We start from the raw sequence: 26886 nt of genomic DNA, 5'->3' as shown, positions 1-26886 counted from the left end.
TCACTGCATTATAAAATGAATAGCTCAGTAAGAACAAGAAAGTTACCTTTTTCCATTTTCCCCTTCAGAAAAACACTTAGTTCACGTTGTGGAAGTACTCCATGGTAACACTAGTAAACTGTCTTTGCTAATGTCCATATGCTTGTACAGCCCCCTTCTCTTGAATCTGGGCTGGTCCTTGACTTGACTTGCTTTTGACCTACAAATCTGGTGAAAATGACCTTATTGCCAGTTCTAGGCATAAGGTGTAAGAAGACCTTGTGGCTTCAACTTTTTTTTAATAGATTTTTTTAAAAAATAAATGACAGTGGAATGTATTACAATTCTTATTACACATATACAGCACAATTTTTCATATCTCTAGTTGTATATAAAGTATGTTGACACCAATTCATATATTCATACATGTACTTTGTGGACAATGATGTCCATCACATTCCACCATCTGTGCTAACCCCCACCCCCCTCCCTTCCTCTCCCTTGCCCTCCCATCCCTCTGCCCTATCTAGATTTCCGTCTATTCCTCCCATGTGCCCCCTCCCTACCCCACTATCAATCAGCCTCCTTATATCAGAGAAAAATTCGGCATTTGTTTTTTGAGGATTGGCCAACTTCATTTAGCATTATCTTCTCCAACGCCATCCATTTACCTGCAAATGCCATTATTTTATTATCTTTTATTGCTGAGTAAAATTCCATTGTGTACATATGCCACATTTTTTTTTTATCCATTCATCGACTGAAGGGCATCTAGGTTGGTTCCAGTTAAGCACCAAAAAAAACAAACAAACAAACAACCCAATCAATAAATGGGCCAAGGACCTGAACAGACACTTCTCATCAGCAGAGGATATACAATTAATCAACAAATACATGAAAAAATGCTCATCATCTCTAGCAATTAGAGAAATGCAAATCAAAACTACTCTAAGATATCTTCTCACTCCAGTCAGAATGGCAGCTATTAAGAAGACAAACAACAATAAGTGTTGGCGAGGATGGGGGGGGCCATACTCACACATTACTGGTGGGACTGCAAATTGGTGCAGCCAATGTGGAAAGCAGTATGGAGATTCCTCGGAAAACAGGGAATGGAAATACCATTTGACCCAGCTATCCCTCTCCTGGGTCTATACTCAAAGTATGCTTTAAAAACAGCATACTACAGGGACACAGCCACATCAATGTTTATAGCAACACAATTTGCAATAGCTAAATTGTGGCTTCAATTTGGGGCACTTCTGGAAACCAGTCACCCTGTAAGAAATTCAACTACCTCAAGACTGGGCTGTGAGAAAGCCCCTGCGAGCAAGGTGAAAAGGCCGCATGGCTAAGATGCCCAAGGCACCACTCATGTGAGAAAATAAGCCATCCTGAACTGTCCAGCAGCAGCAGAGGCCATGTGGAATAAAGATAAGCCCTGCCCAAATATAGCACTGTGAGCAAAGAAATGAGTACTATTGTTTTAAGCCAGTGAGTATTGCCATGGTTTGTTGAACAGCAATAACCTTAATATTTTGTATACTAACAAATGAGAAAAATTACCATAAACCTGTTTGCAAAATGTTTTAAAGTCAGAATTCTATCTCTTTTGAAATAATTTCCTCATTTCGAAAAGAGGCTTTTAAGTTCTGACTTCTTACACTGAACCAGTATAATTCTTTAAAAAATATTTCGTAATTCCTACCAGATAGTTAATACTGAGAAGAAAAGGTGGGAGATGGGAAGTGGTCAAAGACTCCATTTCCAGACTAGAGACTTAAACACACACAGAAACAAAACTGCTTATTTATTAAACTTTGGTAAAAATTTGCCCACAGATGACCTCTTTGACAATATCCCCTTCTAACTAAAAATAGAGAGAAACTTTGAAACTGATTTATGTCCTTACACCGAGACCTTAGTGAGTAGTGGAGAGTACCGTTACTTGCTCTTAGTAAATTACAAGACTGGTAATTAAGCCTTCACTAATGTATTTAGTGAATGTTGCATTTACTATGTGTCAGGCATCCAGGACATCAGAAAAAAGTCCCTACCCAGAGAAACTCAATTAGCAAAGACTTTACTATGGTCTAGTCTGAATGTGTCTCTCAAAATGCATCTAGTAGAAACTTAATGCAACAGTATTAGGAGGGAGGACCTTCTAGGAGATATTTAGGTCACCAGGACTCTACCCTTATGAATGGATTAATAACCATATAAAACAACCGGATGGAGGGAATTAGTCCCTTTTGCCTTTGTATCTTTCACCACTGCAAGAACATACATACTACTCCTCCCCTCTGTTGAAGGCAGTATTCAAGGTACCATCTTGGAATCAAAGATTGGGCCTTTACCAATGATCCTGCCAGTATTTTATCTTGGACTTCCCGGACTTGAAAATTGTGAAAATAAATTTCTGGGGGTTTTTTGTTTCCAAATTATTCAGACTGTGTTATTCTGTTAAAGCAGCACAAACTAAAAAAGTCTAAATATTGGCAGACTCCTCAAAACTCTGTATGTTAGAATCTAACAGTATTAAAAAGTGGAGCCTTTTGGTAAGTAATGAAGTGAATGGGATTAGTGCCCTATAAAACAGGTTAAAGGGAACTGCTTTGCCCTTCTACCATATGAGAATATAGCAAGAAGTACCATCTATGAAGCAGAGAGCAAATCTTCACCAGAAACTGAACCTACTAGTACCTTAATCTTGGATTTCCCAGCCTCCAGAACAGTGAGAAATAAACTTCTTTTATGTACTAATTACCCAGATAACGTATTTTTCATTTCATGAAAATAATAGAACTGGCAAATTATAGGATGCAAAACAGCACACCCAGGGTGGGAGAAACTATTATAAAAAGGGTAGAAAATAATAATGCAACTAAAGAACAAAACTGAAAAACTGATGTAATGGGGGATATTAAAGCTTCAACAAGCACACATTTAACATACTGGGTAATCCACACATTTATTTCTGTTCAAAAAACTGCTCTCAAAACAAAAACCCATCTAAAATCAGTAAAGAAATTAAAAACTGATAAAACAAAAAAGATAACTGTGAAGCAGAAAGAAGACAGCACAGTGGTAACAGATTTAGAAGAAAGAAGGAAGCCATAGATTTAGTGTCTATAGTGCCAGTGTCGAGGGAACTAGCTAGGGTATTCCAAACCTGTAAAGGCTCAGGAATTGGAAGGTTTAGGACACACACATATTCTATACCTCTGTCCACAAAGCACCTGAGGAAATATCCACACACTAACAGCAGTGAGCATACCTAATGCTCAAATTTTGGTTCTTAAATGCCATTCTCCATTAAAAACAACCAACACACTAGGCAAAGAATTTTCAACTTGGACAACAAATGTACAATCCATAAAATTAAAACTTAACAAATTAGGCTTCATTAAAATTCAAGAAACACCATCATTCCTGCCAAAGATGCCTAACTCGCATCTAATATAAGGAAGCATCAATTGCACACTGAGGGCGACTCCAGAAAATAAGCAGCCTGTATTCCTCAAAAACAACATCACAAAAGAACAAACAGTTGATAAACTGACCTAGAATAAGACAGCTGAAAAAACACATGACAACAAAATATTTAAGAGCCCCCAGGATGCATTTTTTTCCCTAGAAAGAACACTTCTGGGGAACCGTAGAAATCTAAACAATCTTCAAGATTAAATAGCAGTAATGTACAAATGTTGAATTGCTGACTGGTTGTGTTGCTGTTATTGAAAAAACAAAAAGTCCTTATTTGTAGGAAATGTGGTCCATACCATTCAAACCAACAGAGACTTCATGTCAACAATTTTCAAATGATATAGAAAATACAAGTTATTTGTACTATATCTGCAACTTTTCTGAGTTAATTTCAATAAAAACACGTAAATGCAATAGACCCCAAATTATATAGCCCAAACCCTCTACAGGCTGGCAAATATCCTAGCCGCAAAGATACCAGAGGAATAGTCTCTGGGGAAAAGTTGAATATAGAGCCTCTGTACTTAAGAGAGATCAAGCACAAAACAGGTTTGCAGCATAAGACTAAAAATAAAAGCAAAAACAGTCTTTAAACAACAATGTGTGTTCCATCCCCCATACCCTAGCTCTCTTTGCAGAATATCAGAACATGCATTCCCTCTTCTTGAGACATGGGATTTAAATTTTCAGTGAGACACTAAAAGCCCTGTAGTAAACTGCTAGAGTTACTCATATTCCTGGGTCCTCACCCTACTAAGCCTTTGGTGAACAAGCCTCATCCTCACAAAGAGCAGTTGTCAGTTTTATGGTGCCTTATACCTACATACCCACCACCTGGCCAAATATTTGAGGAAAGGTGTTAATATCAAAGACAGAAACTACAGCCAGGTCCACTAGATTCATCCCAGCTACTCAGTAAACTGAGGAACAAGATCACTGAAGCCCAGGAATTCAAAGCCAGAATGGGCAACATAGCAAGACCCTGTTTCAAAAAAAAAAAAAAAAAAGACAACAACCAAGACAAGCAGAAAAAAAGATTCCAGAAAAAAATAAACTAATGCCACTAACAAAAAAAAAAAGGGGTCTTTATATATGGGGTCTAGGACTGGGGTTGTGGCTCAGGGATAGAGCGCTTGCCTAGCATGTGTGAGGCACTGGGTTTGATTCTCAGCACCGATTATTTTAAAAAATGAATAAAATAAAGGTCTATCAATATCCAAAAAAAATCAAAGGGCTGGGGTTGTAGCTCAGAGGCAGAGCGCTCGCCTTGGACACATGAGGTCCTAGGTTCAATCCCCAGCACCACATTAAAAATAAATAAATAAATAAAAATAAAGATATTGTGTCCATCTACAACTAAAAAAACAAAATTAAAAAAAAAAGATACTCCGATTGAAAAAAATCAAACTTGAAAAATATTTCCCCAGGAATAAAAAAATTAAAAAATAGGAAATAGACAAAATAACAAAAGTGCATATCTCTGAAAGAGACAAGAGAGAAGAAACTATGAAGGAAATTATACAAGAAAATTTCCCAGGACTGAAAGATATGTTCCTCCAAAGCAAAAGGATGGATCCAATTTCTTTTTTAAAAAGGTCTTTAGAAGTTCCAGAAATGAGGAAAAAAAGAGAGGGGGTCACATACAAAGAACCCAAAACTCCTAATAAATTCATGCCATATTTATTGACTGAACAGAGAAAGATATTTTGTGCCTCTGAAAGCAAATGTAATATGCCACCTGTTGATATATTCTCCCCAATCATGCTCCCCCTGAAAAAAGAAAAATTAATTTCATTAAGCCTCTAGATCTTTCTACCAAGCAACAGGAAATATAAGGGAAGGGAACAAATCAGTGATAATATGAATATTCATTTTAAAAATGCAGGCCATAGGAAACTACAAGACAGATTATGCAATTTCTTAAATAAATAATTTGCAAAGGAAAAAAATCAGAAGAGCAAACAATAGACTAAAAGAAACTTAACAGATGACAATTCATAGACCTTACTTGGATTCTGATTTGAATAAAATGTATTTTTAAAATATAATTATGATGTAATTAAAGCAATTTTACTGAGTGTTTAAAGAATAACTGTTAATCTTTTAGAAGTATGATATTCTTTTTTTTTTTTTTGATATTTTTAAGACAGGGTCTTATTATGTTACTATGTCAAACTGATGGGTTTAAGTGATCCTCCCTCCTTGGTCTCCAAAGTAACTGGGAGTACAGCCACAAGCTCACCACCATACCTGGCTCTATAATTATCTTTCAAAGGTCTTGGGATTATAGTTTAGAGCCCTTATCTTTTAGAGATACTAAATATTCAAAAGTGAAATTATACATCTGGGTTTCTTTTTAAAAAAAAAAATTCAAAGAACGAAGATAGGAACAATAATTTATTGTGGGGGTGGGTCAGGGAATGAACCTAGGGACACTTAACCAAGGAGCCCTGGCGATTTTTTTTTTTTTAAAGAGAGGTCATGGACTAGGGTAGTAGCTCAGTGGTAGAGTTCTTGCCTAGCATGTGTAAGGCACTGGGTTCAATCCTCAGCACCACATAAAAATAAATAAAGGTCCACCAACTAAAACATATTTTTAAAGAAATGAGAGAGGTCATGAATCTGTGAATATTAAAGCTGGCGAATGAGTACATGGAAATTTATTATACTCTAGCTTACCCGTCATTTTTATTTTAATGGAATGCAGAATGCAAATTATATCTGATATATGAAGCTAAAACATCACGAATACAGAGTTTTCAGTAAAAAATGATATTCAAACTGCAATTGTGTACCGAGTCAAAACTTTTAATCATGAATAAAAGCAGATTAAAAATATTTTCAGACAATGTCTCAAAAAATGAGTCTCCCTAATGTACCCTTTTCTCAGGATGTATTGAAAGATGTGCTCTAGAAACAGAAAAGATAAAGTCCAGCAAACCAAGAAACTGGAGATTCAAAAACTTTTGGAGACATGCCAACATATTAGGCCCAGAGAGCTAGAATTTCATAAAGGGTTCTTCAGAGGGGGAAAAAAACAACTAATTATCTAACATGTCTGACTCTACAGAAAATCTTATGAAGAGGCTATTGGGGGTTGGGGTTATGGCTCAGTGGTAGCGTGCTTGCCTTGCATGTGTGGGGCACTGGGTTTGATCCTCAGCACCATATAAAAAATAAATAAATAAAGGTATTGAGTCCATCTACAACTAAAAAACATTTTGACAAAACAGACATTCAGAAAATTCACACTTAGTCTTCTTTGTGTCAGATCGTGTATATTTATATATGTTTTTACATGTTTTCACAAGCACATTCTTAGGTATGCTTTCTCTTTTCCATATTAATCTTTTTTTAGATGTTGATGGACCTTTATTTTATTCATTTATTTATATGTGGTGCTGAAAATCGAACCCAATGCCTCACATACACTAGACAAGCGCTCTACCACTGAGCCACAACCCCAGACCTCCATATTAATCTTAATTCTTGAATCCTAACCCTAGCTATACAAAATTTGATATTGCTTTGTCCATACCTCTACACCTAAACCTAACATGACTGAAATCCATGTGTACAAATGTGAATTTTAAAGTGTATTTTGATCTCTATGGTCTGTATTCAAATTTCAATTTACAAAACACCCTGCTCTCAAGCAGCTTGATCTAAAGAAAGCAGAAACAAATAAATAAACCTAACAACTATAAAATACAAATTATCGAGCATGAAGTGATGAGAAAGACAAGTTCAGGGTGCTTTGAAACCTTACCTAGAAGGGGAGAGGAGGAGTCAAAGAGGAGTCAAGGAAGATTTCCCTGAGCATGACAGCTTCAATCTAAAGATGAGTTAAAGGACAAAGTGTACATAATATGTATTCACTTACTCTTGCCAATTATAAGTAGTAAGAAAAAAATAATATCCTTATTAGGCATATGGGGAAACTGAGGCTCAGAGAAGTTTATACAACTGGGGGGGAAAAAAGGTTAAGATTCAAAGCCAGGCACAGAGATCAGACTCCACAGGATGTGCTCTTTCCCACCACACAACACTTTCTGTGACAAACTCTCTGGTATCTCCAAGACCCTGTCTTTTAGTATTCAGACCTTTCCCCTTGAGTGTCGGCAGAACCTGTGACTTGCTTTTGAATATCGCAAAGGTTATGGGGCATCATTTCCACAGCCCTGAGACACAGGCTGCACACCTCTATTGCCATGGTGACTCTCCTTCGCAGACTTTGTGAAAGAAAGTGGCCATGCAGGAAAAGACCATATGGCAAAGAATTCAGGGCAGATACCTGTCAAATGGCAGCAAGAAACTGAGGCCCTCAGTCTGATAATGCACAATGAACAGAATACTGCCAACCATCACAAAGTTGGAAGAGATCTTCCCCAATCAAATCTCAGATAAGACTACTGGCTCGGCCAAAATCTTTACAGCTTCCAAAGACTCTTAAGCAGAGGACTCAACTAACCTGTTCCCAACAAAGCCACAAAAAGTGTGAGATGATAAATGCATGTATGTGTTTTAAGCCAGTAACTTTGTGGTGATACTGGTATACAGTGAGAGAAACACAGACCTGTTGCATAATTAAGTTCTTCCACCACACCCTGCTATTCTGCTGGAATACTTATTGTCAGCCACTCTAACTACACACAAAGCCAACTTCAGGCTGTAGACACAATTATTCTTAAGCAAAAATCATGTACCAAGATGAAAACATTAACCACGACCTAATCCTGCATTTTATAATCATTTTAACAACTCTTATCTGTAGTTCCGTATCTCTGTCATCTGTCTGTGTCTACTGAGTCTTCTATATGTTCAGGTTCATTTAACTTTTTCTTCTATCTAATATGCCATGCCATGCTGTGCCTAGTTTTCACCACTCTGTCTGGGTCTTTTTTCATCCCTTCCGTGTTTCTGCCTAAATTTCTGAATAACTTCCTTAATGTCCTATCTATTAATTCTAACATCTGTGTCAGTTCTAGATTTGTTGATTGACTGATTTCCTGAGTCACATTAACTTGCTTCTTTACATATATTCAGGAATTTTTAACTGGGTGGTGGATATGTTGCCTGGCTGAGTGTTAGGCTCTATAATATTTCTTTAGAGTGTTGAACATTATATCATAACTGCATTATTTTCAGATTCATTTGTTTCTTTTGAGGCTCACTTTTAAGCTTTTTAGTTTAGCCCTTCTGGGGGGGTCTCAACAAACCCTGCATTTAATGAGATCTTTCCTCGTTGCTAGAAGATACTCAAATAGTCCTCAGTCCTGTTTAAGTTCTAAGAATTGCACTGCTTACAGCTTCCCCAGAAAATGTTCCTTTATGAAATCATACCCAATACCTGAGCAGACTAAGTGTCATTCAAACAAGGGGACCACTAAGTAATTGCGTAGAACTATTCTTCTGCATAGTTCCCTCCTCCCTAGAACTTTGCTCATCAAAATAGAAACTCATGGTCTCCCACAACTCCAATCTTTGTTCCCCCAACTTCAGTAAAACCACATGGTTATATTTGGGGTCACCCTCCTTTCTGCACTGAGGTCTGAAAATTGCCTCTAGACAGAAAGCTGGGCAATCACTTCATTCATTTGCCATCTGTCAGAATCATAGTCCTATGCTACCTATTATTCAACATCTGAAAACAGTTTTCATCCACCAGTTTTCTAGATGTTTGTGTTATGAGGGTAAATTCAGAACTTATAGTCACAACTTCTGTTTTGTTTTGGGTACTGGGGACTGAACTCAGGGGCAGTCAACTATGGAGCTACATTTCCAGTCCTATTCTGAATTTTATTTAGAGACAAGAGTCTCCCTGAGTTGCTTAGTGCCTCGCTTTTGCTGAGATTGGCTTTGAACTCAAGTTCCTCCTGCCTCAGCCTCCGGAGCCACTAGGATCACAGGCATGCATCACCGTGCCTGACTAGTCACAACTTCTTGACACTAAATGTTTATGAGATGTAACTCCTAAACACACACCATCTTCATTTTTTTTCACAGCATTTGTCACTTTTTCTAATTATGATATCTGCTTTCTTCTTTATTCTACATCTTACAATAGAATGTAAGCTCTGTGAGTACAGGGATCTTGGTCTATCTTGTCACCTCATATCCTCACCTAGTACATATCCTAGCCTTCAATAGGCACTCAAATTCAGCAAATTAATAAACCAATTAGCCAAATATTTTGCCAAATATTTCACTTAATATATGCTGTGAACTCTTCTCATTAATAAATTCTAATTAGAAGCAGAAAGTCTGACTCTAGAGAGTTTTTGAATCATTTAATACTTAAATTAGCACCATCTAAGTAAAGGTTCTAGTTGCAAAACAAAAGAAACTAGCTCTGGTTTTGTTTAGACCAAAAAGTAAGTTATAAAAGTGTATTAGGCAACTCACAGAAAACCCCATGATGTAACAGGCTGGAAGGCTACATAGTCAAGAACACCCAAAACTCAGATCTCCTACAGTGAAGACAACACAAGATTCAGTCACTGTAGTTTGTACTAATACCACTAAGAACAAAAACAAAATGTTGCAACTAGAATCTCTGTCACTGTCGCCTCTTAAAAAAAAAAAAAAAAAAAAAAAGATGTAGCTGATTCTTCCTGCTTCTACAAACCACCTTCTTTTGAGGTTGGAAGACACAGGTAAGAGAGAAGACCACAGGTCACATGATGACATCCTAACAGGAAGATAAAGTGAGCAACTGACTTCCATAATGGAAGATCTCTACCCCCCACCAAGACTCCTAAATTATTCTCCAAATCCAGAAAAATGTTATTTTTGTATATCATCCAAAAGACCAATCAACAAGTAGCACAAGGCATCAATGCCAACATGTCAAAATAATCTAGTTCTTCAACTGATGGGTTACAGAAGCTTAATGCTTCTCTTTCTTTTCTCTTTAAATGTTTTAACTGTAGACAATTAATTGTTCACTGGGCTTTTTATTTCCTAGAGGCAGAATATGCAACCTACTTTGATTAACATAAAGCAAATATACTTCCCTGAATCTTAAGTTTTCTAGCATATTGAAACACAAATAATATCAACTTGTAAAGTTATTTAGAATATAAAAATAACCCATAATGAATATATGCAGTGCTGGCCTATAGCAGATAACTGATTAACAGAAGCTACTGTTAGTATTACTAAATACTGGCTTATTTTTAAAGAGAAACTCAGATTTACATGAACACATTTTAAAAAAATAAAACTATCAACAAACTGAACAACCAAGTTTTTATTTTACCTTGATACTGCAAATGTTATCCCCATTCTCCAAGGTGCCAGAGATAAATCATCAAGTAGGTTACAGTAGTCTAAAATGTTGCCAACAAAACTAAGTTCCAAAATGGATAAATTAATTAATGAACCATATCTACGCCACAAGCCATGTCCTCCTTATATTTTTCTCCAGCAAGCTCTGACTATACTGAAAGCTTATGGATGGCAAGGACTATGTACATCCACCTGATTGCTATGTCCCAAAGGCCTAGTACGGGGCCAGGCCACAGAGGGGAGATCTTCAACAAATTATCTGAATATTTGCTTTTCCAAATACAGAACATAGTATAGTATTTCCAAATATTACAGAAACTAGTCGCTAAGAAAATTATGAAACTACATTGAAACAAATCCCTTACATGCTTTTAAAAAGCTCATTCACCTGACAAGATCAATAGCTTCAATAATTTTCTAACTCCAGTAGCAGAATTCATTCTTCCGAAAACCTGTCTGTAGAATAAACTCCCTCATTCTTGCTCTGTCATCTGAACTTGGAAGTAAAAGCAAAAAACATCCAAACTACTTTTTAAACTTCTTTCTCTCTCTCTCTCTCTCTCTCTCTCTCTCTCTCTCTCTCTCTCTCACTCACACACACACACACACACACACACACTTTTTAGTTGCTGATGGACCTTCATTTTTTTTTAATATTTATTTTTTTAGTTGTAGCTGAATACAATACCTTTATTTCACTTATTTATTTTTTGTGGTACTGAGGATTGAACCCAGGGTCTCACACGGGTGAGGCGAATGCTCTACTGCTGAGCCACCACCCCAGGCCATGATGGACCTTTATTTTATTCATTTATTTATATGTGGTGCTGAGAATCGAACCCAGTGCCTCACACAGGCCAGGCAAGTGCTCTACCACTGAACAACAACCTCAGCCCTTTTGTCACTTTTTAAATGAAATTAAAGCTAGAGCTTATTCTAAATATGCAACTGAGAGCTACTGCAAATGCTGGATCTACATTTCAGATCTACTCACTGAATGACCTTCGATGTGTTGGCTAAGAATGAAGAGTACGATATCCAAGCTGATCCCTTGCCACAATTTAAAACTACTCCAAATGACTACTAAGACCTGTACCAATTTCAATAAACTACTAAAATGATGTACTCCTTTAATATAGATGGCACAATCTTTCCACTTCACATTCACAACAGCTAGCTCTCAATGTAATGTAGACATTCATATATGTTAATCCACAATAATTTTCCCTTTCTACGAAACTACACAGAGCTTTCTAATTCTGTCTTTAAAAAGTCTTACGTTTTCCTTTTTCCTCAAGGCTCCCATATTCCCTATTCAGCTCTTATCCAAATGCAGATGTTCCCCTGCTAAAGTCCTTCAGTCTGTGAGACCAATAATAAAGATCAAAACAGAGAGTTCACCAATTCATCCAACAAGTGATTATTTAGGGTTTACTATAAGTCAAGCACTCTGGCAACCCCTGAAACTGCAAAAGAGAGCAAAAGATCACTGCTTCCTCATTTCTGCAGAAGATTAATCAAATAAGCACTTAAAAGATTACTAATAAGTATTAAGAGGCAAGAGAACAATGAGTCATAAAATTTTAAAAACTAAGAGTTGACTCAGGAAGGCTGGACAACCTTCCCAGACAAAGACATCTAAGCTAAAGTGGAAGGAGAGAAGCAGTTGACCAAAAGAGGTGATGATTCCAGACCAACGAAGTAGCACATGCAAAAACAGGGAACCAGTCCATTCATATGACCCTGAGACCTGCCAGATGAGACTGTAAAGGCCAGATCATTGAGGCAGGGGGCTTCATACCTTCTACGCCTAGTTTGGGCTTTACCCTGAAAATCATAATATATCATTAAAGAGTTGTTTTGTTTTTGTTTTTCCTTAAGAACAGAGAATTCTTGCTCATCTAGTAACTCATATCCTTCTTCCAATTTTGTTCATTCAATCCTTCCCTATATGCCCATATCCTTCACAGATCTATTTCTTTGTCTTATGCAGCAAGCAGTCCTTTTCCAAACTGCCATGAATCCTAAACTCCTGCCTTCAATTTCTTCCTCCTGCACAGCCGACTCTTAATACTGCTGAGTAACTGTAGGCCTTCAGGCCAATTCCTAGGTAAATTTACCTAGATTTACAATGTTGTGAACTGTACTACAGAACCGTTATAAGAAAATAGAAAAAAATAAAAATGTATTATAAAATACTCAATGAGATTCTGTTGGTTTTCTTAGAAATGCTGTTTTAAAAAACTTTACAAAATAATATTTTATAATACAAAAGTAATGTCTACCAATAACGAATGTACTTGGTGTAAAGGTAAAATAAAAAATCAACACTGTGATGAAACTTGTTCTTTTCAAGGGAAAATAATCAGAACAAATTTTTAAGGACAGTATTTGACTAAAGAACTAGAGTCCTATTTATTTCCAAATAAGCTTTTAACTCAAAATTAACTATCAAAAGAACTCTAAAATAAGACAAACATTTTTTGACTTTCAAAAAGTAACATCAAAAATTATCCAATTTCATAGACTCTGTGTTCCCTTTAATCAGAATTTAATTGTCTACTCTAGACTGGGTCCTTAAGCCTACACAGGAGATATTAAATATTCACCCACCAGAACACAACTCCCATGATCATAAAGACCGTGGTAACTTTTATTTTAGAACTGATTCCCAAGCCTCACGTTAGTAGGTGCTCAACAATAGTTCTATCACCCCATAAGATGAAAAGTAAGGTAAAAAATAAACAAAATATGTCTTTCAGGAAAATACTAAGATATTCAGAATAAATTACATGCTCACATGCTTGGCTACTCTACATTTTCCAAACCATAAATTATGATACAATTTTTTCCTTTCCAGATTCATAGCTTTGAACATTGCCTTCTCCCACTGCCCACTTTTCAGCTCATCCTTAATGGTGCTGCAAATTGTTTCTAACTGTTTCTAATGGAAGGCCTGATCTACAATAAAAATTCTGTCTTTGGTTCTTTATAGGTTCCTTCAGGTCCTCAGCAGGAAATATTCTCAACTGTCCCACTTCTGGGACCTTTTAGGATTTTTTGTTTTGTTTTGTTTTGGGTTTGGTTTTTGTTATTGTTAACTATTTGGTACTGGGGATTTCAGCCAAGGATGCTTTACCACAGAGTTATATCCCCAGCCCTTTTTATTTTTTGTTTTGAGACAGGGTCTCATTAAATTGCTGAGGCTGGCCTTGAACTTGGGATCCTCCTGCCTCAGCCTTCCAAGTCGCTGGGATTGCAGGTGTGTCTCACCACATCTAGATAGGACCTTTTAATATCCTACCACAAATGCTCAGTTCTCTCTTTCTTAAGATGAAGGGGTTTGCTACTGTCCAGGTGGTCTCAAACAGGATCAAGCAATCCTCCAGTCTCAGTCTCTCAAGTAGCTGGCCTACAAGCATGCACCAGCTTAATTCCTTCCTTTCCACCTCCAGAAACTTGGCTACACTGCTGTTTTTTTTTTTTAATTTTTAATATTTATTTTTTAGTTCTCGGCGGACACAACATCTTTGTTGGTATGTGGTGCTGAGGATCGAACCCAGGCCGCACGCATGCCAGACAAGCGCGCTACCGCCTGAGCCACATCCCCAGCCCCTACATTGCTGTTTAAACTCAGAAATATTCACTTTTTTCTGATGAAAATTAAAATATAATTAAGAATTTTGAAGGCATTCCTATTTATCTTTTTACCACTTGTTATTCCCTGTGCCTCTACATCTTCTGAACCTCCCTTCTTAGTGTCACCTCTTCTAATCCACTGTTTTGTCACCAGGCCCCTGCAGAGAAACTTTCATTCTCATTTTCCACTACAACTGTTCCTTATCCCTTTCTGAGTACACAACCCTCCTCATGCCCCAGGCACATTCTGTCACTCTCTGAAGTCACTCTTTATGTCCCCCACCAACACAGCTTGCCCACATTACCTCCCCCATGGACTGTGAAGTCCACAGGTTCTACCATAAAAAGCTCTTCAAGATCTAGTCCCACCAGGCGCTGTGGTGCAGGCCTGTAATCCCAGCAGCTCATGAGGCTGAGGCAAAAGCCAGCCTCAGCAACGTAGCAAGGCCCTAGGCAACTCAACAATACCCTGTCTCTAAATAAAATATAAAAGGGATTGGGGATGTGCTCAGTACCCCTAGATTCAATCCCAGGTTCAAAAAAAAAAAAGACACACACACAACCATCTAGTCCCAACTCCTTCACAACCATGCTCAAATTTCTAGAACTGACTTACCACCTTGTGCTCTAGTTCTTCATATGTCAACACCTCTATCTATTAGCAGCCATGGTCTTGCCTGTGTTCATTTTCCCTGTAAGCACACATTTATCAGAGGTACCCAAATCTCACTCACTTGTAGTCAAAAGCTACCACCATTTCACTTATCTTATACAGCACACGCAACCATTTATTCAATTGCAACAGGAACAAGAGTCCCCTTTCCTGAAGGCACTAACAACGTATCAAGACATCAGTTTTTCATTCAACAGAATAAAGGAAACCAAAAAATATTTTAACTATATATTTGACCAAGAATGAGTATTTTGTGGAGCTAGGGTTGTGGCTCAGCAGTAGAGTACTCACCTTGCACGTGCAAGACCCTGGGTTCGATCCTCAGCACCATATAAAAATAAATAAATGAAATAAAGGTATTGTGTCCAACTACAATTTAAAAAAATAAATATTTTTTAAAAAAATGAATGAGGGATGGGATTGTAGCTCAGTGGTAGAGCACTTGCCTTGCATGCGTGAGGCCCTGGGTTCAATCCTCAGCACAACATAAAAATAAAGACACTGTGACAATCTACAACTAAAACCATATTTTAAAAAAAAAAAGAATGAGTATTTTGTTATTTAAAACAAAAAACTAATGATACAATCTAAGGTGTTCAATATCAGTCAGAATTAAAGAAACTCAAATCCAAACAATTAGACATTATTCAGCTATCAAAATGACAATAATATAAAACATTGAGAATACCTGTGTTGGTCAGAATGAGAAAACTGCACTCTCAGATACTGGTGGTGAAAGTACAAATTGGGGCTATCTTTTGGAAAATGGTTTGGCAATACATATTCAAATGGCCATAGGTGCACAGTTTCCCTGATAAATATATACCCCACAGCTGATAGTCACAGGTCACAATTACAAATATATGTACAAAAAAGTACACTGCGGCTTCATTTAAAAGAAGAAAAGTATGGAAACTTAAATACCCTTTAATGGAGCCTAAATAAAATAAGGTACATCCAATAAGAGAAAAGACTTCCAAACCATTAAAAACAACAAGGAAGCTCTGTCAGCTAATAAGGGAATATATCTAAGATAGATCAAGTAATTAGTTGCAAAACTGTATACTTATTATGCTTTTGGTCTTAAGTGCATAGATACTGTGTACATAAACACAAACTAACTAACTATCTCTCTCTCTCTCTCTCTCTCTCTCTCTCTCTCTCTCTCTCTCAAATCTATGTGCTTAAAAACAAAGTGGCCTCAAGCCAATTTTGGAAATTTATATATATATATATATATATATATATATATATATAAAGTATATTATACATATAATTACACATGCATATGCACAGAACATTTCTAGTAGGAAAACTTTTGTTAACAGTCATTACCTATGGAGAATGAAAGGGGGATAATCTGATATCATTCCATAGAGATTCTTTTAAAAAATAAAAATAAAAGCTGTGAGTATGTATTACTTATTGATCTTTAAAAACTATTGTTTTGGGGGCTGGGATTGTGGCCCAGCAGTACAGCGCTTGCCTAGCACGGGCAGAACCCAAGTTCGATCCTCAGCACCACATAAAAATAAAGGCATTGTGTTGTGTCCATCTACACCTAAAAAATAAATATTAAAAAAAAACTACTGTTTTGTAGGTGATCAGAACTGTACCTTGATATTTTACATTTAATATGTTGTAAGACTGATCAAATAGAAGTCCTAAATAAGCAATAAGATGCTGAAAAATGGGACACTCACATTTGTACAATATTAATCAAAGCCCAGTGGGTTCTTGAAAGAATTGTCTTCAGTGCCTTCACTAACTCAGTGATAGGAAACATCGTAAGGTAGGCTAATGTTACCAGTTTGGGCCACCAGAAAAGCCTCAGGTGAACATTCTCATGACTATTCCAAAAGTTGATCATTCTTACTCCTACCCTTCATTCTTCAGGGAAGGGCACATGTGCCTCACTCTTCTCTCCCACTCTCCCAAAAGTTCTTAGTGCAGGTACCAATCCCTGATTTTTACTGATAAAAATGTTAACCTATAAGAGGTAAAGAATATTCCTCTGGAAATATTTCCACTTTAGGGAATTCAGCTCTTACTTTAATTTAATGGAATGATTTTCCAACAATGAAAACTGCAAGCAACCAGATAAAAAGGAAAGTAATAATTTGGGGACAAGACTTGCCTTTGTTCCTTCTAATCATGCCAAGTACCTACCTATCCATCTACCTTGTAATGCTGCCCACTATAGTGCTAACACTAACAATACCTTATTTAAAACCTTCAATTTCTTACCTTTAAATATTCATTTGACTGACTCAGGCTATTTTTCTATCGGACTAAAAGAAAAATTAAGTGAGCCAACCATTCACTAGGAATTACATCATAAAAAGCAACAGATTTTAGAAAAACAGCTACCCTTATAAAGACCCCAATGCACTTTATAGTCCTTGTACTCTATTCCTTTTGTAGAAAGAAGAAAAAAACAGCTAGTCCCAGGCCTACTTATTCTAATACATTGGTTAGTCAATTAGCTTGTTTGCATCCATTTCATTCTATAATATGAAAGAAATGAAGTGCATCAATGTTTCTCAAAATGTTCCTCTGTGTCAAGATTACCTTGGATCCTTATGAAGAAAGCAGATTCCAAAGCACTATCCCAAACCTACAGGGAAAAAAAGCATCTGAGCTTGGGAATTCCACAACTTTAACAAGTTCTCCAGAAGATAATTTTGAGAATCATTCACTTTCCCAAGTGCCTATTAGATCTAATAACATACTTCAAAGGTATCCTAAATCTTCTTTCTTCAAACTCATGGAAATTAGAGGAAGATTCTAGATAATCAATGTATTTTTAAACATCACTGCTATCATTCTTACAACACACAGTACAGTAACTCCAACGTTTACTGAAATCTTGACTAGATTCAGGTGTTAGTCTAGCATTACCTGATACCAGAAATACATATACACTATGGTCCAGGAGACTACTAAAACTAACTCCAGAAACTCAGATTCTAAATAATACTTCCATGACATAATCCCAGCTATAAAGAATCATGTTCTAGCTGGGTGCAGTGGTGCACACCTGTAATCCCAGCGGTTAGGGATGCTGAAACAGTATGATTTTTCATTCAAAGCCAGCCTCAGCAAAGATGAGTCACTAAGAAATTCAGTGAGACCCTGTCACTAAATAAAATACAAAACAGTGCTGGGGATGTGGCTCAGTGGTTGAGTGCCCCTGAGTTCAATCCCAGTACTGGGAAAAAAAAAAAAAACATGTTCTCTCAGGAAATAAAGTGTAAGACGCCATATGCTATTAGGCCCCAAATCCCTTTATTCAAAAAGTATAGACATATCTTTCTATTCTGTCTATAGAGATATATATTGCATAACTGGTGATCTATCTGAACTTGCTTACTACAGTTCAAAAGATTAATAACCAAATTCAGAAAATAAAATTTACTAGTTAATGCAATAAATTTACTTATTTCTCAAAGTTACTTCCATAACATTTGGAAGTATGACAAGCAATGTTTAATTTCCCATCATCCTGCCCTTCTTCAGTAAAAAAGATTTTCTACTGCCAATTATCCTACCAAAGACCACATATTCCAGCTTCCTTTGCAGCTAAATATGGACACATGACTAAATATGACCACATCATACCCAACGAGATGTAAACAAAAGTCACATATGCAACTTCCAGGTTTGTCTTTAAAGGGAAGAGATAGGCCTTCTCCATAACCTATTCTTGGACCGTGGATTGGTAAGCGTTTCCCTGTACTATAAACAAAAGGCTAACTCTTTAAACACGGAAAACAAGATGGAACCATGGTTCCCCATATCTTGGAGCCATAAAATACCAATGTACCTTACAGGCCTACTAATACTGTTGGGTTTTTTGTTTTCTCTTTGGTACTAGAGATTGAACCCAGGGGTACCTAACCACAGAACCATATCCCAGTCCTTTTTACTTTTTTTAATTTTGAGACAGGGTTTGCTAAGTTGCTGAGGGTGGCCATGAACTTGAAAGCTTCCACCTTAGCCTCCCTGGTCACTGGGATTACAGTTGAGCACCACTGGGCATATTACTCACACTGTTGTTTTATAAGAGAAAAGTAAACTTCTTGTTTGAGTCGCCGTTATTTATTCAAACACAGGCCTAAATCTGCATTCTAAATTATGCATATATAAATTCTAACTAATTTATAAAAAATAGTAATCCCTAACAACTCAGTTATCCTCTTATTATAAATTCTTACTTTAAATCAAAATAAAGCTTCCTATTGGATAATCCCATTACCAAGATTATTGCTACTAAACCATCTTCTATTTATACAGCATTTTACACTTAAAATAAAAATAACACTCATTGAACTATCTCATTTCACATCCTGAAAATACTGAGTAGGGCAGATGAGGCATAGAGAAGTTGTTTTGCCCATGAACAGCTAAGGAGTTGTCCTGAGGCAGGATTTGGTGCACAGGCTCCTCTTTCCATGAACATATATATTTATCTGCACCTGTTATGTGACAGGCACTGGAGTTACAGCTGTGACAAGAAACACTTACTGCTATCCCAATGGACCTTATAATCTAATGGAGAGGGAGAGACAAACATTAAATTAATAATTTTACACTTGAGCATAATTGATTGATTATATAGTGATCTGCAATAACAGATGTGAACATTAATGAATGGCCAAGGAACCTTACCTGGACTGGGGTTTGGGGAAGGCCTCTCTGAAGTAGTATTTATGCTGAAATCATAAGGATGAGTATAAATAAAAAGTGGAGGAAAAGGGGAGAAAGACATGTTCACAAGAACCCTATGGTAACTACCATCAACCTCTCTTCACAGATGAGGAAATATGCTTAGTGAAATCGCTGTACTTAAGTCACACTGTCAAAGAGTAGCAGACCTGTAGAGACTCCAGATCTGACTAGCTGGAAATCTCTGCTCACCTCACAGACAGCCGTCTCTCCATAGTGTCATGCTTCCTCAATTGCTACCTATATCTAAAGATCAAGAAGATTTGGGATAGCTGTCACAGTTTGAGCATCTTTTTGTCCAAACACATGTGGCAAGACGCAAACTACAAGCATCCATGAAATTTTTAGTAATCAAATCAACTCTTTTCAATAAAAATGTTATGACCACACAAAAAAGGGGGTTTACCTAATTAACAGGGATGCTATAGAGTTGATATTGAAAATCAGTTTTGTTCCATATCAAACCAGTTCACTAGCACTCCTCCCTGCCCCCAGCCAAAAAAAAAGTCAACTTAAGCAATACAATTATGGGGAGAAAAAATTCAAAATGATTCATCAGCAAGATTTTTAAACTGTTATTCACTGTACGTTAGATATAAGCATATGTTCCTCAAGCATACAAACAAAAAAGTATGTATAAATCTTGTCAAAACTTACAGTAATATAAAGTTTCAAAATCACTTTCTAAAAAGAAGAAACATAGCTCTGGTGAAAGAACCAACAGCAAAAAACCAAAATGGTTCTATATTAGCAAAAAGTATGTCTACAAGAAACCACATAATTTTAGATGTTTCACAGAAGATATTATCTCCAATACAGAATTTTAACTTGTTAAAGAACTCTGGAATAAGGGTTTCAAAACAAAAGAACAACTTTTTAAAAATATTTAGCTGATTTATATAACAGAATATTTCCAAGTCACTGTTTTCTTATTTCCAAAAAAAAAAAAAATGGAACCAAAGTTACCTGTATCCACTATATTAAACAAAACTAGACTTTAATACCTAATATGAACCTTATATTCATTATTTTAGTCACATAAGTGTGTGTTTCAGTTTCACACACCCAATGGTAAACTTTAAACTCCAGCTTAACATTATAGATTTGACATGAGGCAAGATTTCAAAACATTTCTTCAATTAGGAGCAACAGAGGTGAGATTTTAGGCAACTTAAAAGAATTTGATGATTTCTTCCCAAGCAATCAAACACAAAATTTAAGCCCCCCAAGTTTTTAATCTAAAATTCTCTACCTCAAAAAAGTGCCTGATGGGCAAGATAACCCACAGTCAGAAGTCCTTCTAAAGACCTAACCATTCCATATATATAAAATGCTATCATACCAGTTGCACAATTAACTTTCACAGGGCAAAATGTATGGTGTCAAGTTTCATGTCTGATAGTTTCAAGTAATATCTTTACTTTTAATTGAAAACAGACAATAGTAAAACCACCAAAACACTCCTCAATAGAAAGTAAAAACAGTCTTAGCCCACAGTTTAAATTACTGTTCAGGAATACCACAAAATTATAAAACTAATAAAATCTGGGAAATCAAGAACTTGATAAAGACTTTCTGGAAGTTCTTGGTTTTTGCTGGGTTTGGACAGTTAAGTTTATTCTTGGGGTAGGAGAAAAGAAAAATTGCTTGGGTGGGGGGGCTGTGTGTAGGTGCTCGGGGCGCAGCACACATATAATATGAAAACTCTCTTGGCAGTAAGAGGAAAACTATAGCCAAAGCAAAGTCAAACTGACACACACCTGATCACAAATACCAAAAATTTCACAAATTAATCTTCATCTTCTTATAGTTTTGTTTTTAATGTCATGCACAAGATCATTCCTTCTGTCTCATGATTAGTTACTGCTATCCAAATTTCCTTCCAATAACTAGATACCTTTCAACCATAAACATGCACATAAAAACAACTCTGGGCAGCCTAATTTCCAAGTTTTTTAAGTTATATTCAATATTAAATGCAAATTAACATTTAGTCTGTAGAGTTATAAAACATATGCCAAGTTAATGGTATATTATATCTGTAACAAGCTATCTTGAATTTTGCTTTTGTAGACAAGTATTCACATCACTTTTATAAAAACCTAAGGTCTCTAAATACGTTGTTTCGCTTACCACTCTCCACCCCTATTTCGCTAAGTCATAAATACAATCTCTCTCCATAAACAGAACTAAGTAACAGACCTCAGACAATACTGCAAAGGGGAAAAAAAAATTCTCTAATCTAGGGCCATTTTTATTATCCACATTCCCAAGTAAGACACTATACCAATATGGAATATCTTCATCTGCTTAAATGTCAGCACCTCTACAAACTGGACTAAACTTTTTAATTCCTAACACACAGTGATTGTCTATATTAATTTTCTAATAGGTCTCACCAAGATGTCTTTAAAATAATCTCATAACTAGGGCTAGAGATGCACTCAGTGGTGGGTTCAATCCCCAACACAGCAAAAACAAAACATCAATAATCTTATACCTAAACTTCAAATTCCAAAAAATAAAAAACACCTCCCTAGATCCTTCAGTTCATTCTTGACCCTACCAAAAATTATCATTCCTTTTAAGTATATTCCTTCAAATCTGAAATCCCTCTTAAATACCCACACAGCATAAAAGAAGTAAGCCTTCACCTTAACCAGGTGTAATGATCCTTCTTCCTAGAATAATTTCTTACCTCTCTGAGGTAAGTATGTGCTCTTTATAGCCAGTTTTAGGAGAGAACTTGGTATAGACACTAACAGTTGTCCCTAACTTTCTGATAAGGTTTGAAGTCTAAACAAATTGGGACATATGCCTATGCCAAACAAATCCTCTAAAAGTGGGGTCCTTGAAGTGTACATGAAAAATCTTAACTATAAGTAAACTTTTTCTTAACCAATGCTTGTTTGAAACTTAGCATGAAATTTTAGTTGTAGTCTCATATTTAATCTGAAAATTATTTCTTAAAGAATGAATGAGTCCAACTGCTATGTATAACCCTAAAGCTCAAATAAGAGAATAAGATATGAGAAATTTAAGAAAACAAAAGCTAAAAACTGAATTATTAAAACACCCCAAAATCAAAATACTACATATTTTCATTCCTAACATTCTCAAGTAAGATATAAAAGACCACAGAAGGAAATTAAGTATTCGAAGACTACAAACAATTTCACACGAAATTTTCTTATGATACTCAAAGGATGACTAGAATTACAATTAAGTGTGAAAAATAAAAATGCACCAGGTAATGGTTTTTGAGTCCTTCCTCTCAAAAACTGACAACAGAGGTGTTTTTTTTTTTTCCCCTCCCCGGGGCTGGGGGCGCCTACAAGTTTCAGTAAGAGAACTCACCACAACCTTTCCATTCCTGCAAACCAGATAACTTCACACTAAAAACTATACGTGGAAACAATCTCTAGGTTAGAACCCTGAGTCATCACACACAAATCGCTCCAAAATTTGCAGGTTATTTATAATGAGTTATAACCTATTATCAGGAGCCCAGGATGCCTACAGACTCCTTGCTCTCTCGAGTCCCAGCTATATGACCTTGGATGAGTCACTGCCCGTCTCTAAACTCAGTCTCCTCATCTGTAAAATGGGTAACAGTTCCAACTGGTAGGTTAAGCGGATTATGATGTGTGTCTGAAAAGAGTGCCCACCACTAATCTATAAGGTTGAGTGTGAAAACAATGTTATAAGATATTTTCGGACAATTTGGACAGAAAACAAGAACCAAATGGTGCTGGCATTCAAATGCTGCACCTATCTTACAGAATTCGGGTTATCTAGGATTGGGCGAAAGGGCACACACAAGTAGTTTAAGTCACTGACTCACTAATTTTGCCATTTTAACTATTTCAGGCTAGGGAGGGGCCTTGGCCAAGTGCTGAGATATGCAGCAGCTCTGGTGGCTCCCAAGCCGGAGTGGGATCGTGCCTATAAATAGACTCGTGAAGTTTGTTGCAATGCACAGGTATCAATCCTAATTCTCCCCTCGCGGCCTCCAGCTTCCCCGGCCTCTAAGCAGGTCAGCGCTGCACCTCCGGGGGCCGGGAAGGCGCGCACCGCCGGCCCAACTTCCGAGCACGCCGCGTCCCCTCGCTCCGGTGCGGACCCCGAGGGCGGCGAGCAGCCGACCTTCGCGGGCGCCCAGCCCGGCCCTGCGTCCTCGCCTGCCGGCAGCCAGCCCCATCTTTCTTAACCCGTGCATTGTCCTTGCGAAGAACCCCGGCGGTTCCCACACTGGTGGGGACCGAGAGGAGGGACGAGGGAGGAGCTGGGGGAAGAGGATGAGGAGGAAGAGGAGGAGGAGGAAGACAACCTCCTCCCTCCGCCCGGGCGACCAGTGAAGGTCTGGCGCTTTCTGCGGCCCCCAGGCCCCGGCTCCCGGGAGGCCGCGGCCCCCGCTCCCGCCCTCCGCAACTTTCCCTGCGCTCGCACCCGCCTCTCCTCCGGGACCCGGCCTGCGGGCTCCCTCCCCCGGCGGCCGGCCCCGGGCCGGCGGCGCCTCCTCCTAAAATGGCAGGTCCCTCCCTCCGCCCGGCCGGGCTCGGCGCGGGCCCGGCTGCAGGCCGCCGGGGGCCGACGCCGGCCGGGCGGGGTCGCGGCCGGGCCGGACACTCACCGGGATGATGGCGGGGCGCTCGCGCCGCTCCCTCCGGTGAGTCTCAGCCTCGGGCTCCCGCGCCTCGCTCCGCCGCGGCCTCCGCAGCCAGCGCCGCCCCGGCCGCTCTCTCCGCCCCCGGCGTTCCCGGCTTCTGGCCGCGCCGCAGCCCGCTCCGTGTCTCTCCGGCTCGCGGCTCCAGCGGCGCCCGGGGCCGGGGAGGCGACAGCCCCTCCCCGGCAAATACCGCAGTCCCCGGGCCCCGAGTCCCGGCGGCGGGGCCGCGCGGCCCGGCCCAGCGCTGAGGGCGGCGGCGACGAGGCCGGGCGCCGAGTGGCGGCCGCTCCTGGCGGCTTCTTCCCGAGGAGGATTTTGTAAATCTCACAAAATGGCGCGCGCTCCAAACCTGCGCAGCGAGAAGCGCCGGGGCCCGAGCGGCGGCGGCGGCGGCGGCGGCGGCAGCGGCTCCTCCGCCAGGAGAGCCCGAACCGCCCGCCCCCGAGTCCCCGCACAGACAGACAGACACTCGCGCACACACTCACACACACGCGCACACTCGCCCTCGCACACGCTCACTCACACACACTCGCACACTCACACCGGTCCCGCCCGCTCGCCGGCGGCGGCAGCGGCACCAACAGCAGCAGCAGGAACAGCAGCAGCAGAAGCGGCGGCGGCGGCGGCGGCGCCCGCACCCCCCGCTCGGGGTGTCCGCTCCCTCAGCCCGACCTGGGCCGTGATCGGCAGCAACGACGGCAGCAGTCTCCCCGGATCCCCCCGCCGCGGTTGCCGCCGCCACCCCCGCCTCACTCCAATGGGGCTTTTTATTATTATTCGGGCGGGAAGCGAAAGGGTTTAAAAAAAACCAACCAACAAAATGGCGACCGACCGACCCGGTCGCTATAGCAACTGTCAATCAAAACGCAAAACCCCGGCTGACGTGCTGACGTCCTCCTCCCGCCCCCCGGCCCCAAGCCGGCGGGCGGGGCCTGTTGCTCGGGTAACGGCAGATTCCGTTCCCTCCTTTCCTTCTCCCCTCCGTCCCCAGCCAACCACCCAACCCCCTCAGGTCACGTGAAGGATAAATTCGGAGCTCGGGCCCGCTACGAGTGTCAGAGGAGGGCGCGTGATTCGCTCGGGGGAGGGCAGAGGAGGGGGACGGACGGCCGAGGGAGGGAAGGGGAAGGGGACGGGGGGCGAGGCGGCGGCTGGTCTGCGCGCGAGCGCCCGCCGCCTCCCGGCCGCCCCGCCCCGCGTCCGCCGCGCCCGCGCCGACTGCGGCCCGGGGAGCGCGCGCGCGGCCTCCCGCGCCGCCGCCCCCGAACCCCGCGCTTCCGCGTCGCGCGCCCGCAGCCCCGCCCGCGCCGGGGGGAGGGGCGCGCGGCTGCCGGGCGGGGGAGGGGCCGGGGCTGCGGCCGCGGGCGAAGACCCGGGAAGCCCACCCCACGCTCGGGGTCGGGGGTTCTCACCGCTTTCCGGCGCGGCGCTCGCCTTTCTCCGGGGGGGCGCGCGGCCGCGGTCGTCCGCGCGTTTAAACTGTTCTTGGAAGGGCTCGCGTGCCCCCCTCGCCGGAAAATGCCCACGGAGGCCGCGGTGGGGGCGGGGAGGAGGCCGCCTCCGCGTTTCAGACATCTCAGGAATTCCGGACGCTGCGCCCGGATCCGGGATGCCCCTGCGCCGCCACCGCGCTCAGATCACGCCAGCACCCGGCCCCGGCCTTCCGAAATTACGGACGGAGCCATCATAAAAACTTTTTTAAGCTGTGCACGCTCTCCCGTGCTTTTCCATCTCCTGCGAGCCCCTCCCCACCTTTCTGGGCGCAGAAAGGCTGCTTCTCCATCGGAATGCCCCTTAAATTAATCCTCTGTGCTATTACCGTATCCTTGTCCAGCTCACTGCCTTGTTCCTGTCTTTCCTAACCCTCAGTGCCCAGATTTTTAATTTGCCCACTTGGCCTTAACAATCGAAACTATTATGGCTTTCTTTTTTTAATCAGTCTGCCCCTTCTGCCTGGCTAAATATTGCTGGGTGTGCTCTCCAGGCATTAAAACCAAAGTTTGCTGCGCTGGCTACTTTGTAATTAGTAGAGAACCACCAGCTAAAAATTGTATTTTGTACCAACTTAAAATAATGGCTGTTGATGAATAGCTATAAAGGGAGTGTGTATATACTCTTTTACACCGAAAGGCATTAATCTTTGGATTTCCTAGCTTGGTTTGGCCATCTTTTATTTGTGTCCATATCAGTTGTTTTTTTTTTTTTTTTTAACCTTCAGACGTTCACAAATACAAATGCAACAGATATAATCTTATAAACTCTTAGCTGTTTAAAAGAACCAAAATACTTGTCTCTGGTGTTGTTCAAGATAGAAGCTGTTTTAAATGACTTTCCACAAAATTTCCTCCCTATATTATTAGAACACTGATACACTAAGGCAACCATTCAAAATAGCGCAGGCCTGGAAAGAAATCAGACTGAA

General features: G+C 39.9%; 1 protein-coding gene across 4 annotated transcripts in view; it reads right to left on the bottom strand.

Annotated features, from left to right (window-relative positions):
- The window catches only part of Dyrk1a (dual specificity tyrosine phosphorylation regulated kinase 1A), a 138803-nt gene extending 112796 nt beyond the window's left edge, over window positions 1-26007 (bottom strand). Inside the window, exon 1 of one of the 4 annotated variants that reach the window (XM_078044645.1) lies at window positions 25877-26007. The gene's annotated coding sequence lies outside the window, so the exon portion shown is untranslated. Of the gene's footprint in view, window positions 1-24428; window positions 24569-25876 lie in introns of those variants that run through there. The other 3 variants (XM_078044644.1, XM_078044647.1, XM_078044646.1) reach the window with 3 other exon arrangements.
- Between the last annotated feature and the right edge of the window lie 879 nt (window positions 26008-26886).

This window comes from Ictidomys tridecemlineatus, chromosome 3 (genome assembly GCF_052094955.1).
Source record: "Ictidomys tridecemlineatus isolate mIctTri1 chromosome 3, mIctTri1.hap1, whole genome shotgun sequence".
NCBI classification, from domain to species: Eukaryota; Metazoa; Chordata; class Mammalia; order Rodentia; family Sciuridae; genus Ictidomys; species Ictidomys tridecemlineatus.
Note: the sequence above shows the minus strand (reverse complement) of the source record. Positions and strands in the feature narration are given on the sequence as shown.